Here is a 15,000-nt window from a genome sequence, read left to right as displayed (position 1 = left end):
AAACGTGAACGTGATGAAACGAGAAAAAACGGGTACGTGTCCGTGTTGCCAAAAACTGTATGTGCGCCGCGGAAATCATTGGAAAACCATGTGCGAGGCATGGAGGGATGCACATACAGGCACACGGGACAAAAAACGTGAACGTGAGGAAACGGGGAAAAACTGGTACGGCGCACGTGTTGCGAAAAATTGGGCGCACACCATGGAAAACAGAGGAAAACTATGTGCGTGGCATGGACGGATGCACGTATGAGCACACGGGCCAAAAACGTGAACGTGAGGAAATGGGGAATAACGGGGTACGGGGCCGTGTTGCCAAAAACTGGGCGCGCGCCATGGAAATCATGGGAAAACCATGTGCGTGGCATGGACGGATACACGTACGGCCACACGGGCCAAAAAACGTGAACATGAGGAAACAGGGAAACACTGGGTACGACGGCCGTGTTGCAAAAAACTGGGCGCGCACCATGGAAAACGGGTGAAAACCATGTGCGTGGCATGGAAGGATGCACGTACGGGCACACGGGCCAAAAAATGTGAACGTGAGGAAACGGGAAAAATGGGTACGGGGCCGTGTTGCAATAAACTGGGCGCGCACCATCGAAAACTGGGCAACCATGTGCGTGGTATGGACGGATGCACGTACGGGCACACGGGCCAAAAAACGTGAACCTGAGGAAAGGGGAAAGGACGGGGCACGTCGGCCGTGTTGCAAAAAACAGGGCGTGCGCCATGGAAAACGGGTGAAAACCATGTGCGTGGCATGGAAGGATGCACATACGGGCACACGGGCCAAAAAACGTGAATGTGAGGAAACGGGGAAAACGGGTACGGGGCCGTGTTGCACTAACCTGGGCGCGCACCATGGAAAACTAGGGCAAACCATGTGCGTGGCATGGACGGATGCACGTACGGGCACACGGGCCAAAAAACGTGAACGTGAGGAAACGGGGAAAAAACGGGTACGGCGGCCGTTTTGCAAAAAACTGGGCGCGCACCATGGAAAACAGGGGAAAACAATGTGCGTGGAATGGAAGGATGCACGTACGGGCACACGGGCCAAAAAACGTGAACGTGAGGAAACGAGAAAGAACGGGGTACGACGGCCGTGTTGCAAAAAACTGGGCGCGCGCCATGGAAAACGAGTGAAAACCATGTGCGTGGCATGGACGGATGAACGTACGGGCACACGGGCCAAAAAACGTGAACTTGAGGAAACGGGGAAACACGGGGTACGACGGCCGTGTTGCAAAAAACTGTGCGCGCACCATGGAAAACGGGTGAAAACCATGTGCGTGGCATGGAAGGATGCACGTACGGGCACACGGGCCAAAAAACGTGAACGTGAGGAAACGGGAAAAACGGGTACGGGGCCGTGTTGTAATAAACTGGGCGCGCACCATGGAAAATTCGGGCAAACCATGTGCGTGGCATGGACGGATGCACATACGGGCACATGGGCAAAAAAACGTGGACGTGAGGAAACGGGGGAAAAACGGGTACGGCGGCCGTGTTGCAAAAAACTGGGCGCGCACCCTGAAAAATAGGGGAAAAGCATGTGCGTGGAATGGACGGATGCACATATGGGCACACGGGCCAAAAAAAGTGAACGTGAGGAAACGGGAAAGAACGGGGTACGGCGGCCGTGTTGCAAAAAACTTGGCGCGCGCCATGGAAAATGGGTGAAAACCATGTGCGTGGCATGGACCGATGAACGTACGGGCACACATGCCAAAAAACGTGAACTTGAGGAAACGGGGAAACACGGGGTACGACGGCCGTGTTGCAAAAAACTGGGCGCGCACCATGGAAAACGGGTGAAAACCATGTGCGTGGCATGGAAGGATGCACGTACGGGCACACGGGCCAAAAAACGTGAACGTGAGGAAACGGAAAAAACGGGTACGGGGCCGTGTTGTAATAAACTGGGCGCGCACCATGGAAAACTGTGGCAAACCATGTGCGTGGCATGGACGGATGCACATACGGGCACACGGGCAAAAAAACGTGGACGTGAGGAAACGGGGAAAAACGGGTACGGCGGCCGTGTTGCAAAAAACTGGGCGCGCACCCTGAAAAATAGGGGAAAAGCATGTGCGTGGAATGGACGGATGCACATACGGGCACACGGGCCAAAAAACGTGAACGTGAGGAAACGGGAAAGAACGGGGTACGGCGGCCCTGTTGCAAAAAATTGGGCGCGCGCCATGGAAAACGGGTGAAAACCATGTGCGTGTCATGGACGGATGAACGTACGGGCACACGGGCCAAAAAACGTGAACTTGAGGAAATGGGGAAACACGGGGTACGACGGCCGTGTTGCAAAAAACTGGGCTCGCACCATGGAAATCGGGTGAAAACTATGTGCGTGGCATGAACGGATGCACGTACGGGCACACGGGCCAAAAACGTGGACGTGAGGAAACGGGCACGGGGGCCGTGTTGCAAAAAACTGGGCGCGCACCATGGAAAACGGGTGAAAACCATGTACGTGGCATGGACGGATGCATGTACGGCCATACGGGCCAAAAAACGTGTAAACAGGGATCCGGGGAAAACAGTGTACCCCTTCTTCACAAATGAAGGGCAGGGGTCCCAAGGGGGGCTAAAACCCTCGGGTATATTAGGGAGGAGGGGGCTCCTCCCTGCTTGGGTGTGGGAAATCGGTGGGTTTGCATGTGAAATCATATGCAAACCACCCGTTTCTCCCGTAACCCTTGCTTTTCCCAAACGTTGGCTCGGATGTCCCGTCGTTCTCGTGTCCCGTGTACGACTCATGCCAAATTATGATCCGTCGGTCGAACGGCTGTTCTGGTTGCAGAAACGTACGTATCGTTTCCGCACACGGTCAGGTTGATGTGATCTCGTGCCGCGTTGTCCCGTCGGTCCCGTGTACGACTCGTGCCAAATTCTGATCCGACGACACAACGGCCGTTCAGGTTGCAGAAAAGTACGTATCGTTTCGCACACGGTCAGCTTGAAGGGATATCGTGCAGCGTTGTCCCGCTGGTCCCGTGTACTTGTCACGTGAAATTCTAACCCAACAGCCTAACTTGGCTCGGGAAACAGGAAAGTAGCATGTCCCGTGCATGAGACCCACTAGACAAAGTTGCAACGACGTTGCCTTTCAGAATATAGTTTCCCCCCAAACTTTATCGTTGCGGGGTGACACACGCGTGATGTGGTCTCTCTGGACGCCTCCTTCGAGTAATCCTCCCGTGCATTGCACGGGCGGATGCTCGGTTGGCTTGACCGATGTAGGCCTACTAAAGGCATGAGCAGCTTTGGACCCGTGTCTGCTGGTACGTTGCGTTTCGGAATATAGTTGCCCCCAAAACTTTATCATTGCGGGTGTGACACATGCGTGATGTGGTGTCTCTGGACGCCTCCTTCGAGTAAACCTCCCGTGCATTGCACGGGCGGATGCTCGATTGGCTTGACCGATGTAGGCTACTAAACGCATGAGCAACTTTTAACCCGTGTCTGTTGGTACGTTGCGTTTCGGAATATAGTTGCCCCCAAAACTTTATCGTTGCAGGGGTGACACACGCGTGATGTGGTCTCTCGGGACGCCTCCTTCGAGTAAACCTCCCGTGCATTGCACGGACGGATGCTTGGTTGGCTTGACCGATGTAGGCTACTAAACGCATGAGCAGCTTTGGACCCGTGTCTGTTTGTAAGTTTCGATTCGGAATATAGTTGCCCCCAAAACTTTATCGTTGCGGGGGTGACACACGCGTGATGTGGTTTCTCTGGACGCCTCCTTCGAGTCAACCTCCCGTGCATTGCCCGGACGGATGCTCGGTTGGCTTGACCGATGTAGGCTACTAAACGCATGAGCAACTTTGGACCCATGTCTGTTGTTACGTTGCATTCCGGAATATAGTTGCCCCCAAAACTTTATCGTTGCAGGGGTGACACATGCGTGATGTGGTCTCTCTGGATGCCTCCTTCGAGTAAACCTCCCGTGCATTGCACGGGCGGATGCTCGGTTGGCTTGACCGATGTAGGCTACTAAACGCATGAGCAGCTTTGGACCCGTGTCTGCTGGTAGATCCCCCGTCGTTTGACAGCCGACTATTGGCGCCGTGTCCTACCAATCAGTTGGCATTGTACCATCGATGGATCAGGAAGTTCTTGCATATGAGTACCCGACATACGGGAAGTGACGCGTGAAATATATGTAGCCACACGGCGGACGTCGTACAGGCGTTTTTCTGTGGCCGGATAGCGCTCGTGGCGTTGCCTCGTATCACGGGCATGTAATGTGCCTGTTGTTATCAAGACAACCTTGCTCGTGTCGTTGGTCTCGGATGTTGCTCACGATAAAGGCTCATGGCCCATTTTGTTGCCTTGACCAGACCCCAGCTCTTCGTGCTGAGAACAACCCGAACAAGGGTTGCCTCTACCTCTCCACAGTTACGTGGTAGGATACCCAACTCTCTACGTCGATCCTCACGAACGATGAGCTATGCCCGCTCGAAATCGACAACCGGCTTGGCTGTTGCCTCTGCGTCTCTATGCAAGTCGAACCGGAGGACGACTCATGCCAAATTCTGATCCGATAGCCCAACGGCCGTTCGGGTTGCGGAAAAGTACGTATCGTTTCACACACGATGAGCTTGGCGGGATACCGTGCAGCGTTGTCCCGCTGGTCCCGTGTACTTGTCACGTGAAATTCTGACCCAACAGCCTAACTTGGCTCGGGAAACAGGAAAGTAGCATGTCCCGTGCATGAGACCGACTAGACAAAGTTGCAACGACGTTGCCTTTCAGAATATAGTTGCCCCCAAAACTTTATCGTTGCGGGGGTGACACACGCGTGATGTGGTCTCTCTGGACGCCTCCTTCGAGTAATCCTCGCGTGCATTGCACGTGCGGATGCTCGGTTGGCTTGATCGATGTAGGCCTACTAAATGCATAAGCAGCTTTGGACCCGTGTCTGCTGGTACGTTGCGTTTCGGAATATAGTTGCCCCCAAAACTTTATCGTTGCGGGGGTGACACACACGTGATGTGGTCTCTCTGGACGCCTCCTTCGAGTAAACCTCCCGTGCATTGCACGGGTGGATGCTCGATTGGCTTGACCGATGTAGGCTACTAAACACATAAGCAGCTTTGGACCCGTGTCTGTTGGTACGTTGCATTTCGGAATATAGTCGCCCCCAAAACTTTATCTTTGCGGGGGTGACACACGCGTGATGTGGTCTCTCTGGACGCCTCCTTCGTGTAAACCTCCCGTGCATTGCACGGACGGACGCTTGGTTGGCTTGACCGATGTAGGCTACTAAACGCATGAGCAGCTTCGGACCCGTGTCTGTTGGTACGTTGCGATTCGGAATATAGTTTCCCCCAAAACTTTATCGTTGCGGGGGTGACACACGCGTGATGTGGTCTCTCTGGATGCCTCCTTCGAGTAAACCTCCCGTGCATTGCACGGACGGATGCTCGGTTGGCTTGACCGATGTAGGCTACTAAATGCATGAGCAACTTTGGACCCGTGTCTGTTGGTACGTTGCCTTTCGGAATATAGTTGCCCCCAAATCTTTATCATTGCGGGGGTGACACACGCGTGATGTGGTCTCTCTGGACGCCTCCGTCGAGTAAACCTCCCGTGCATTCCACGGGTGGATGCTCGGTTGGCTTGACCGATGTAGGATACAAAACGCATGAGCAGCTTTGGACCCGCGGATGCTGGTAGATCCCCCGTCGTTCGACGGTCGACTATTGGCGCCGTGTCCTACCAATCAGTTGGCATTGTACCATCGATGGATCAGGAAGTGCTTGCATATGAGTACCTGACATACGGGAAGTGGCGCGTGAAATATATGTAGCCACACGGCAGACGTCGTACGATGTTTTGCTGTGGCCGAATAGCGCTTGTGGCGTTGCCTCGTATCACGGGCATGTAATGTGCATGTTGTTATCAAGGCAATCTCGCTCGCGTCGTTGGTCTCAGATGTCGGCTCTTCCTATCATTGTGAAGCAGAATTCACCAAGTGTTGGATTGTTCACCCACCAATAGGGAACGTGAGCTGGGTTTAGACTGTCGTGAGACAGGTTAGTTTTACCCTACTGATGACACTGTCACTATAGTAATTCAACCTAGTACGAGAGGAACCGTTGATACGTGCCAAGTCACAAGAGGTATGGTTAAGTCCGTCCTAGGACATAAACAATCACCGGCTAAGTCCAACGGAAACCATACGTGCCAAGTCACGAAGAGATATGGTTAAGTCCGTCCTGGGACATACGCAATCACCCTCTAAGTCCAATGAAAACCATACGTGCCAATTCACGAAGAAATATGGTTAAGTCCGTCCTGGGACATACGCAATCACACGCTAAGTCCAACGGAAACTATACGTGCCAAGTCACGAAGATAATGGTCGAGGCACCATCGGAACAAGTAAATACGACATGGGACATGAACGTGTAAAACGGTTCACGGGCAAAGAACGGGTCCGACGACCATTGTGGAAGAAACTAGACGCGCACTATGATAAACAAGCGATAACCATGTGGGGCGCATCGACGAAACCACGTACGATGACACGGGCCAAATACGTGAAGCACAGTTCACGGCCCAAAAACGTGTCCAACGAGCGTCGGGGACGAAACTGAGCGCACACCATGGAAAACAGGGGAAAACCATGTGCGTGGCATGGACGGATACATGTACGGCCACACGGGCCAAAAAACGTGAACGTGAGGAAACGGGAAAAAACAGGTACCACGGGCGTGTTGCCATAAACTGGGCGCGCACCGTGGAAAACAAGGGAAAACCATGTGCGTGGCATGGACGGATGCACGTACGGGCACACGGGCCAAAAACGTAAACGTGAGGAAACAGGAAAAATGGTTACGCGGCCGTGTTGCCAAAAACTGGGCGCGCACCATGGAAATCTTGCGCAAACCATGTGCGTGGCATGGACGGATGCCCATACGGGCACACGGGCCAAAAAACATGAACATGAGGAAACCGGAAAAATGGGTACAGGGCCGTGTTGCCAAAACTTAGGCGTGCAACATGGAAAACAGGGGAAAACCATTTGTGTGGCATCGATGGATGCACGTACGGGCACACGGGCCAAAAAACGTGAACGTGATGAAACGGGAAAAAACGGGTACGTGGCCGGGTTGCCAAAAAATGTAAGCACGCCGCGGAAATCGTTGGAAAACCATGTGCGAGGCATGGACGGATGCACATACGGGCACACGGGCCAAAAAACGTGAACGTGAGGAAACAGGGAAAACTGGTACGGCGGACGTGTTCCAAAAAGCTGGGCGCGCACCATGGAAAACAGGGGAAAACTATGTGTGTGGGATGGACGGATGCACGTACGGGCACACGGGCCAAAAACGTGAACGTGAGGAAACGGGGAAAAACGGGGTACGGGGCCGTGTTGCCAAAAACTGGGCCCGCGCCATGGAAATCATGGGAAAACCATGTGCGTGGCATGGACGGATACACGTACGGCCACACGGGCCAAAAAACGTGAACGTGAGGAAACGGGGAAACACGAGGTACGACGGCCGTGTTGCAAAAAACCGGGCGCACACCATGGAAAACGGGTGAAAACCATGTGCGTGGCATGGAAGGACGCACGTACGGGCACACGGGCCAAAAAAGTGAACGTGAGGAAACGGGAAAAATGGGTACGGGGCCGTGTTGCAATAAACTGGGCGCGCACCATGGAAAACCGGGGCAAACCATGTGCGTGGCATGGACGGATGCACGTACGGGCACACGGGCCAAAAAACGTGAACGTGAGGAAATGGGGAAAAAAGGGTACGGCGGCCGTTGTGCAAAAAACTGGGCGCACACCATGGAAAACAGGGGAAAACCATGTGCGTGGAATGGACGGATGCACGTACGGGCACACGGGCCAAAAAAACGTGAACGTGAGGAAACGGGAAAGAACGGGGTACGACGGCCGTGTTGCAAAAAACTGGGCGCGCGCCATGGAAAACGGGTGAAAACCATGTGCGTGGCATGGACGGATGAACGTACCGGCACACGGGCCAAAAAACGTGAACTTGAGGAAACGGGGAAACACGGGGTACGACGGCCGTGTTGCAAAAAACTGGGCGCGCACCATAGAAAACGGGTGAAAACCATGTGCGTGGCATGAACTGATGCACGTACGGGCACACGGGCCAAAAACCGTGAACGTGAGGAAACGGGCACGGGGGCCGTGTTGCAAAAAACTGGGCACGCACCATGGAAAATGGGTGAAAACCATGTACGTGGCATGGACGGATGCATGTACGGCCATACGGGCCAAAAAACTTGTAGACGGGGATCCGGGAAAAAACAGTGTACCCCTTCTTCACAAATGAAGGGCAGGGGTCCCAAGGGGGGCTAAAACCCTCGGGTATATTGGGGAGGAAGGGGCTGCTCCCTGCTTGGGTGTGGGAAATCGGTGGGTTTGCATGTGAAATCATATGCAAACCACCCGTTTCTCCTGTAACCCTTGCTTTTCCCAAACGTTGGCTCCGATGTCCCGTCGTTCTTCTGTCCCGTGTACGACTCATGCCAAATTCTGATCCGTCGGTCGAACGGCTGTTCGGATTGCAGAAAAGTACGTACCGTTTCCGCACACGGTCAGGTCGATGCGATCTCGTGCCGCATTCTCCCGTCAGTCCCGTGTACGACTCGTGCCCAATTCTGATCCGACGGCCCAACAGCCGTTCGGGTTGCAGAAAAGTACGTATCGTTTCGCACATGGTCAGCTTGACGGGATATCGTGCAGCGTTGTCCCGCCTGTCCCGTGTACTTGTCACGTGAAATTCTGACCCAACAGCCTAACTTGGCTCGGGAAACAGGAAAGTAGCATGTCCCGTGCATGAGACCGACTAGACAAAGTTGCAACGACGTTGCCTTTCAGAATATAGATGCGCCCCAAACTTTATCGTTGCAGGGGTGACACACGCGTGATGTGGTCTCTCTGGACGCCTCCTTCGAGTAATCCTCCCGTGCATTGCACGGGCGGATGCTCGGTTGGCTTGACCTATGTAGGCCTACTAAACGCATGAGCAGCTTTGGACCCGTGTCTGCTGGTACGTTGCGTTTCGGAATATAGTTGCCCCCAAAACATTATCGTTGCGGGGGTGACACACGCGTGATGTGGTCTCTCTGGACCCGTCCTTCCAGTAAACCTCCCGTGCATTGCACGGGCGGATGCTCGGTTGGCTTGACCAATGTAGGCTACTACACGACATGAGCAGCTTTGAACCCGTGTCTGTTGGTACGTTGCATTTTGGAATATAGTTGCCCCCAAAAGTTTATCGTTGCGGGGGTGACACATGCGTGATGTGGTCTCTCTGGACGCCTCCTTCGAGTAAACCTCCCGTGCATTGCACGGGCGGAGGCTTGGTTGGCTTGACCGATGTAGGCTACTAAACGCATGAGCAGCTTTGGACCCGTGTCTGCTGGTAGATCTCCCGTCGTTCGACGGCCGACTATTGGCGCCTTGTCCTACCAATCAGTTGGCATTGTACCATCGATGGATCAGGAAGTGCTTGCATATGAGTACCCGACGTACGGGAAGTGGCGCGTGAAATATATGTAGCCACACGACGGACGTCGTACGGGCGTTTTGCTGTGGCCGGATAGCGCTTGTGGCGTTGCCTCGTATCACGGGCATGTAATGTGCCTGTTGTTATCAAGGCCACCTCGCTCGCGTCGTTTGTCTCGGATGTTGCTCACGATAAAGGCTCATGGCCCATTTGGTTGCCTCTACCTCTCCACAGTTACGTGGTAGGATACCCAACTCTCTCCGTCGATCCTCACGAACGATGAGCTATACCCGCTCGAAATCGACAACCGGCTTGGCTGTTGCCTCTGCGTCTCTATGCAAGTGGAACCGGAGGTCGACTCGGGCAAAATTTTGATCCGACGGCCCAACGGCCGTTCGGGTTGCAGAAAAGTACGTATCTATTCGCACACGGTCAGCTTGACGGGATATCGTGCAGCGTTGTCCCGCCGGTCCCGTGTACTTGTCACGTGAAATTCTGACCCAACAGCCTAACTTGGCTCGGGAAACAGGAAAGTAGCATGTCCCGTGCATGAGACCGACTAGACAAAGTTGCAACGACGTTGCCTTTCGGAATATAGTTGCCTCCAAAACTTTATCGTTGCGGGGGTGACACATGCGTGATGTGGTCTCTCTGGACGCCTCATTTGAGTAATCCTGCTCGGTTGGCTTGACCGATGTAGGCCTACTAAACGATGAGCAGCTTTGGACCCGTGTCTGTTGGTACGTTGCGTATCAGAATATAGTTGCCCCCAAAACTTTATCGTTGCGGGGGAGACACAGGCGTGATGTGGTTTCTCTGAACGCCTCCTTCGAGTAAACCTCCCGTGCATTGCACGGACGGATGCTTGGTTGGCTTGACCGATGTAGGCTACTAAACGCATGAGCAGCTTTGGACATGTGTCTGTTGGTATGTTGCGATTCAGAATATAGTTGCCCCCAAAACATTATTGTTACGGGGGTGACACACGCGTGATGTGGTCTCTCTGGACGCCTCCTTCGAGTAATCCTCGCGTGCATTGCACGTGCGGATGCTCGGTTGGCTTGATCGATGTAGGCCTACTAAATGCATAAGCAGCTTTGGACCCGTGTCTGCTGGTACGTTGCGTTTCGGAATATAGTTGCCCCCAAAACTTTATCATTGCGGGTGTGACACATGCGTGATGTGGTGTCTCTGGACGCCTCCTTCGAGTAAACCTCCCGTGCATTGCACGGGCGGATGCTCGGTTGGCTTGACCAATGTAGGCTACTAAACGCATGAGCAGCTTTGGACCCGTGTCTGTTGGTACGTTGCCTTTCGGAATATAGTTGCCGACAGAACTTTACAGTTGCAGGGGTGACACATGCGTGATGTGGTCTCTTTGGACGCCTCCGTCGAGTAAACCTCCCGTGCATTGCAGGGGCGGATGCTCGGTTGGCTTGACCGATGTAGGCTACTAAACGCATGAGCAGCTTTGGACCCGTGTCTTCTGGTAGATCCCCCGTCGTTCGACGGTCGCCTATTGGCGCCATGTCCTAACAATCAGTTGGCATTGTACCATCGATGGATCAGGAAGTGCTTGCATATGAGTACCCGACATACGGGAAGTGGCGTGCGAAATATATGTAGCCACACGACGGACGTCGTACGGGCGTTTTGCTGTGGCCGGATAGCGCTTGTGGCGTTGCCTCGTATCACGGCCATGTAATGTGCCTGTTGTTATCAAGGCAACGTCGCTCGCGTCGTTGGTCTCGGATGTCGGCTCTTCCTATCATTGTGAAGCAGAATTCACCAAGTGTTGCATTGTTCACCCACAAATACAGAACGTGAGCTGGGTTTAGACCGTCGTGAGACAGGTTAGTTTTACCCTACTGATGACAGTGTCGCGATATTAATTCAACCTAGTACGTGGGGAACCGTTGATTCACACAATTGGTCATCGCGCTTGGTTGAAAAGCCAGTGGCGCGAAGCTACCGTGTGTCGGATTATGACTGAATACCACTAAGTCAGAATCCAAGCTAGCATGCGACGCGTGCGCCTGCCGCTCGCCCCGACCCACATTAGGGGCGCTTGCGCTCCCAAGGGCCCGTGCCATGGGCTAAGTCGGTCCGGCCGATCTGTCGTGATCGGCCGCCTCGAAGCTCCCTTCCCAGTGGGCGTTGGGCTGAATCCTTTGCAGACGACTTAAATACGCGATGCGCATTCACTACAGGAATCACCTTCTTTGCCATCTGCCATCACAGACGGCAAAGACAAATACCCGGACGACAAAGACAGTACCACAGACGACAAAGATTGTCATGGCCGGCAAATTTTCTGCGTCAGCCTACGACGGCATAGGACCTTCTTTGTCGTCTGCCCCCCTAAAGCGGACGGCAAAGCTCTTTGCCGTCAGCTTTCCTGAGGTGCAGTCGGCAAAGAGTTTGGCACGGCAGCCGAGAGGCGTTGCCTCCGTTAGGGGTTAACGGAGCCTTTGTCGTCTGCCTCCTCGGCAATCTTTGCCGTCTGCCTCCCGGTCAAGCTTTACCGTCCGCCTTCTCCTCCCCTCCCCTCCCCCCCTCCATCTTTGCCGTCTGCCCCCTTGACTGTCTTTGCCATCTGACGTGTCCTCCCCTCCCCCCTCTCTCCACTTTTGTCTTCTGCCCCCTCCTCTGTGCCCTCTTCTTTGCCGTCTGCCCACCCAGCAGGCAGACGGCAAAGAGACTATATGGCCAGCTGCTACTGCCCGGGTTGCACAGCTGGGCGCCACGAGGCACCTTTGTCGTTTGCTGGCTGATGGCAAAGGCCTTTGCCATCAGCTGGCAGACGGCAAAGATCCTATATTGTCTCATTTTTATTTATTTTTTCTATTGCATCCAGCTGACAGAGCTCGGTGTGCTCATGGAGAGGACGTTTTGAAGACTCCAACATTTCATAAAAGGCCTTTGCAGATTCCTCCATCTCATCTTTCGAATCCCGAGCATCATCAAAGTCTTGCACCATGTCTTCAATCCCAGTACCATGCTCGTCCGTGCGACGACGGACCACCTCAGCTCTTGTGCGTTGTATAGACTCACCATGAAATGTCCACACCGTATAATTAGGCTTAAAACCCCTCCTCTAAATGTGTTTAATCATTACAGCCTCTGTCGTCTTCTTATAGTTGTCGCATCCAGGACAGGGGCAATAGTTTCTTTCCTGGCCATTTGCGAATGCGGCTTTCACAAATTCCTTTGTTTTTAAAAACCATTCTTTCATCATCTCTTTCTGACTAGGGTGACCGGTATACATCCACGCACGATCACTCATCTTGCGTAACTACTAAAGACAGAAGAAATATATTTATGTATAATTTAGCATTTATATTCATCTTTCGCCATTTTTATTACATCCAGGCAACCTACACGCTAATAGGTAAAGATAGGTCCTAATCCCACCCGAGTATGTGTAGATTGGGTTCGTTTTCCCATGCTCTCCTCCGGATCCAACGCAAAATTTCGACAGCACCTCCCCGCTGTTCTCCTGATACACGTCTCCGCAATAAACAGAGAGGATGTGCATCCGGAGAACAACAGGGAGGCACTGACGAAATTCCGCATCGGATCCAGAGCACAGCATACGGGAAAACGAACCCAATCTACACATACTCGGGCTGTCCATGGATAATGTTGGACAATTCGAAAGGATGGTGGTTATAAATATGCAAAGACATGCATATTTATAGATGTCGCCCTTTCGAACGGGAGACGCATACTGGTCACGCATACTGATAAATTAATTGAATTACCTAAATCTAGAAAGTTGCATCCGGAAACCGAGCCACAGTAAATGAAGGGGCGGGGAGGAGATGAAATTTGTACTCACCCACGAATGCAGGGGCGGAGCTCGTACAACAATTACCTAATTATGTTGGAGCTAAATTACCTAATTATGTCTTTTTTGAGCTAAATGGGCTAATTATCCCATTTTAGAGGAAAACAAGCTAAGTATATAATATTAATGAGCTGGGTTATGTCGTTGTCCTATACTACTTCTTTTCTTCTTCGCCTTCTTATTTTTGTCTTCTCCTCCTCCTCCTCTTCTTCTTCTTCTTCTTCTTCTTCTTCTGCTCCTCCTCTTCTCCTCTTCTCCTCCTTCTCCTCTTCTCCTCCTCCTCCTCTTCTTCTTCTTCCTATTCTTTCTATTAAGCAGGTCCAGAAGTTGCCCTTTTGGTCCAGAGGACTTTCCAGGTTACCTATACTACTTTTCAGGTTATGTCATTGTTGGGTTAATTAGCCCATTTTGCCTATTTCTTCTCTTCTTCTCTTCTTCTTCTCTTCTTCTTTTCTTCTTCTTTTCTTCTACTAAATCTACTAATTAACTAACAGAATCTACCACTAAAACTACTAATTAACTACTAATCTACCACTAAACTACCTACTAAATCTACTAATTAACTAACAGAAACTACCTACTAAATCTACTAATTTATTCTTCTTCTTCTTCTTCTTATTTTCTTTTTTCCTCTTATTCTTCTTCTCCTTCTTCTTGTTTTCTTCTTCTCTTCTTCTTCTTCTTCTTCTTATTCTTCTTCTTATTTTCTTTTTTCCTCTTATTCTTCTCTTCCTCTCCTATTTTTCTTCTTCTTCTTCTTCTTGGTTCTTCTCCTTCCCTTCCTTTTCCTTCTTCTTCTTTTTTTCTTCTCCTTTCTCCTTCTTCTTCATCTCCTTTCTCCTTCTTCTTCTTCTTCTAAATCTAAACTAACTAAACCTAAACTAAAACTAAAACTAAAACTAAAACTAAACTAAAACTGAAACTAACCTAACTAAAACTGAAACTAACCTAACTAAATCTGAAACTAACCTAACTAAAACTGAAACTAACTAAACTAAAACTGAAACTAACCTAACTAAACCTAAACTAAAACTGAAACTAAAACTAAACTAAAAGTGAGAACAAATTAAACAAAAACTATTAAAAAAATAAGAAACAGAAACTTACCAGGGGGAGGAGGGCCGCAGGGGGAGGAGGGCGACGGTGGAGGAGGGTGCAGGGCGGCGGTGGGGTGGGGTGGGGAGGTGGGGTGGGGGTGGCGTCGGCGGCGGCGGCGGCGGGGGCGCAGGGAGGAGGAGGAGGGCCGCAGGGGGGGCGCAGGGCGGCGGTGGGGTGGGGAGGTGGGGTGGGCGTGGCGTCGGCGGCGACGGCGGTGGGGCGGCGGCGGCAGTGGGGCGGCGGCGGCGCTGGGGGCCGGGGGCTGCTGCGGCGGCGCTGAGGGGCTGCGGCGGCGCTGAGGGGAGAGCAGTGAGAGAGAGTGCGTGGGAGAGAGGAGAGAGGTGGGGCGCGCGGCGACCGTTAATGTTTGGGGGGTCCATCCCCTTTGCCGTCTGCCACGGACGGCAACGCTAGTCAGGCAGACGGCAAAGGGGTGGGTGCGGCCGGGGTGGGATGGGGAGAGAGGAGGGGTGGGGTGGGATAGCTTTGCCGTCTGCCATCCCTACCTTTGTCGTCTGTTGACAGACG

Source organism: Hordeum vulgare, chromosome 1H (assembly GCF_904849725.1).
Source record: "Hordeum vulgare subsp. vulgare chromosome 1H, MorexV3_pseudomolecules_assembly, whole genome shotgun sequence".
Taxonomy (NCBI): Eukaryota; Viridiplantae; Streptophyta; class Magnoliopsida; order Poales; family Poaceae; genus Hordeum; species Hordeum vulgare.
Note: the sequence above shows the minus strand (reverse complement) of the source record.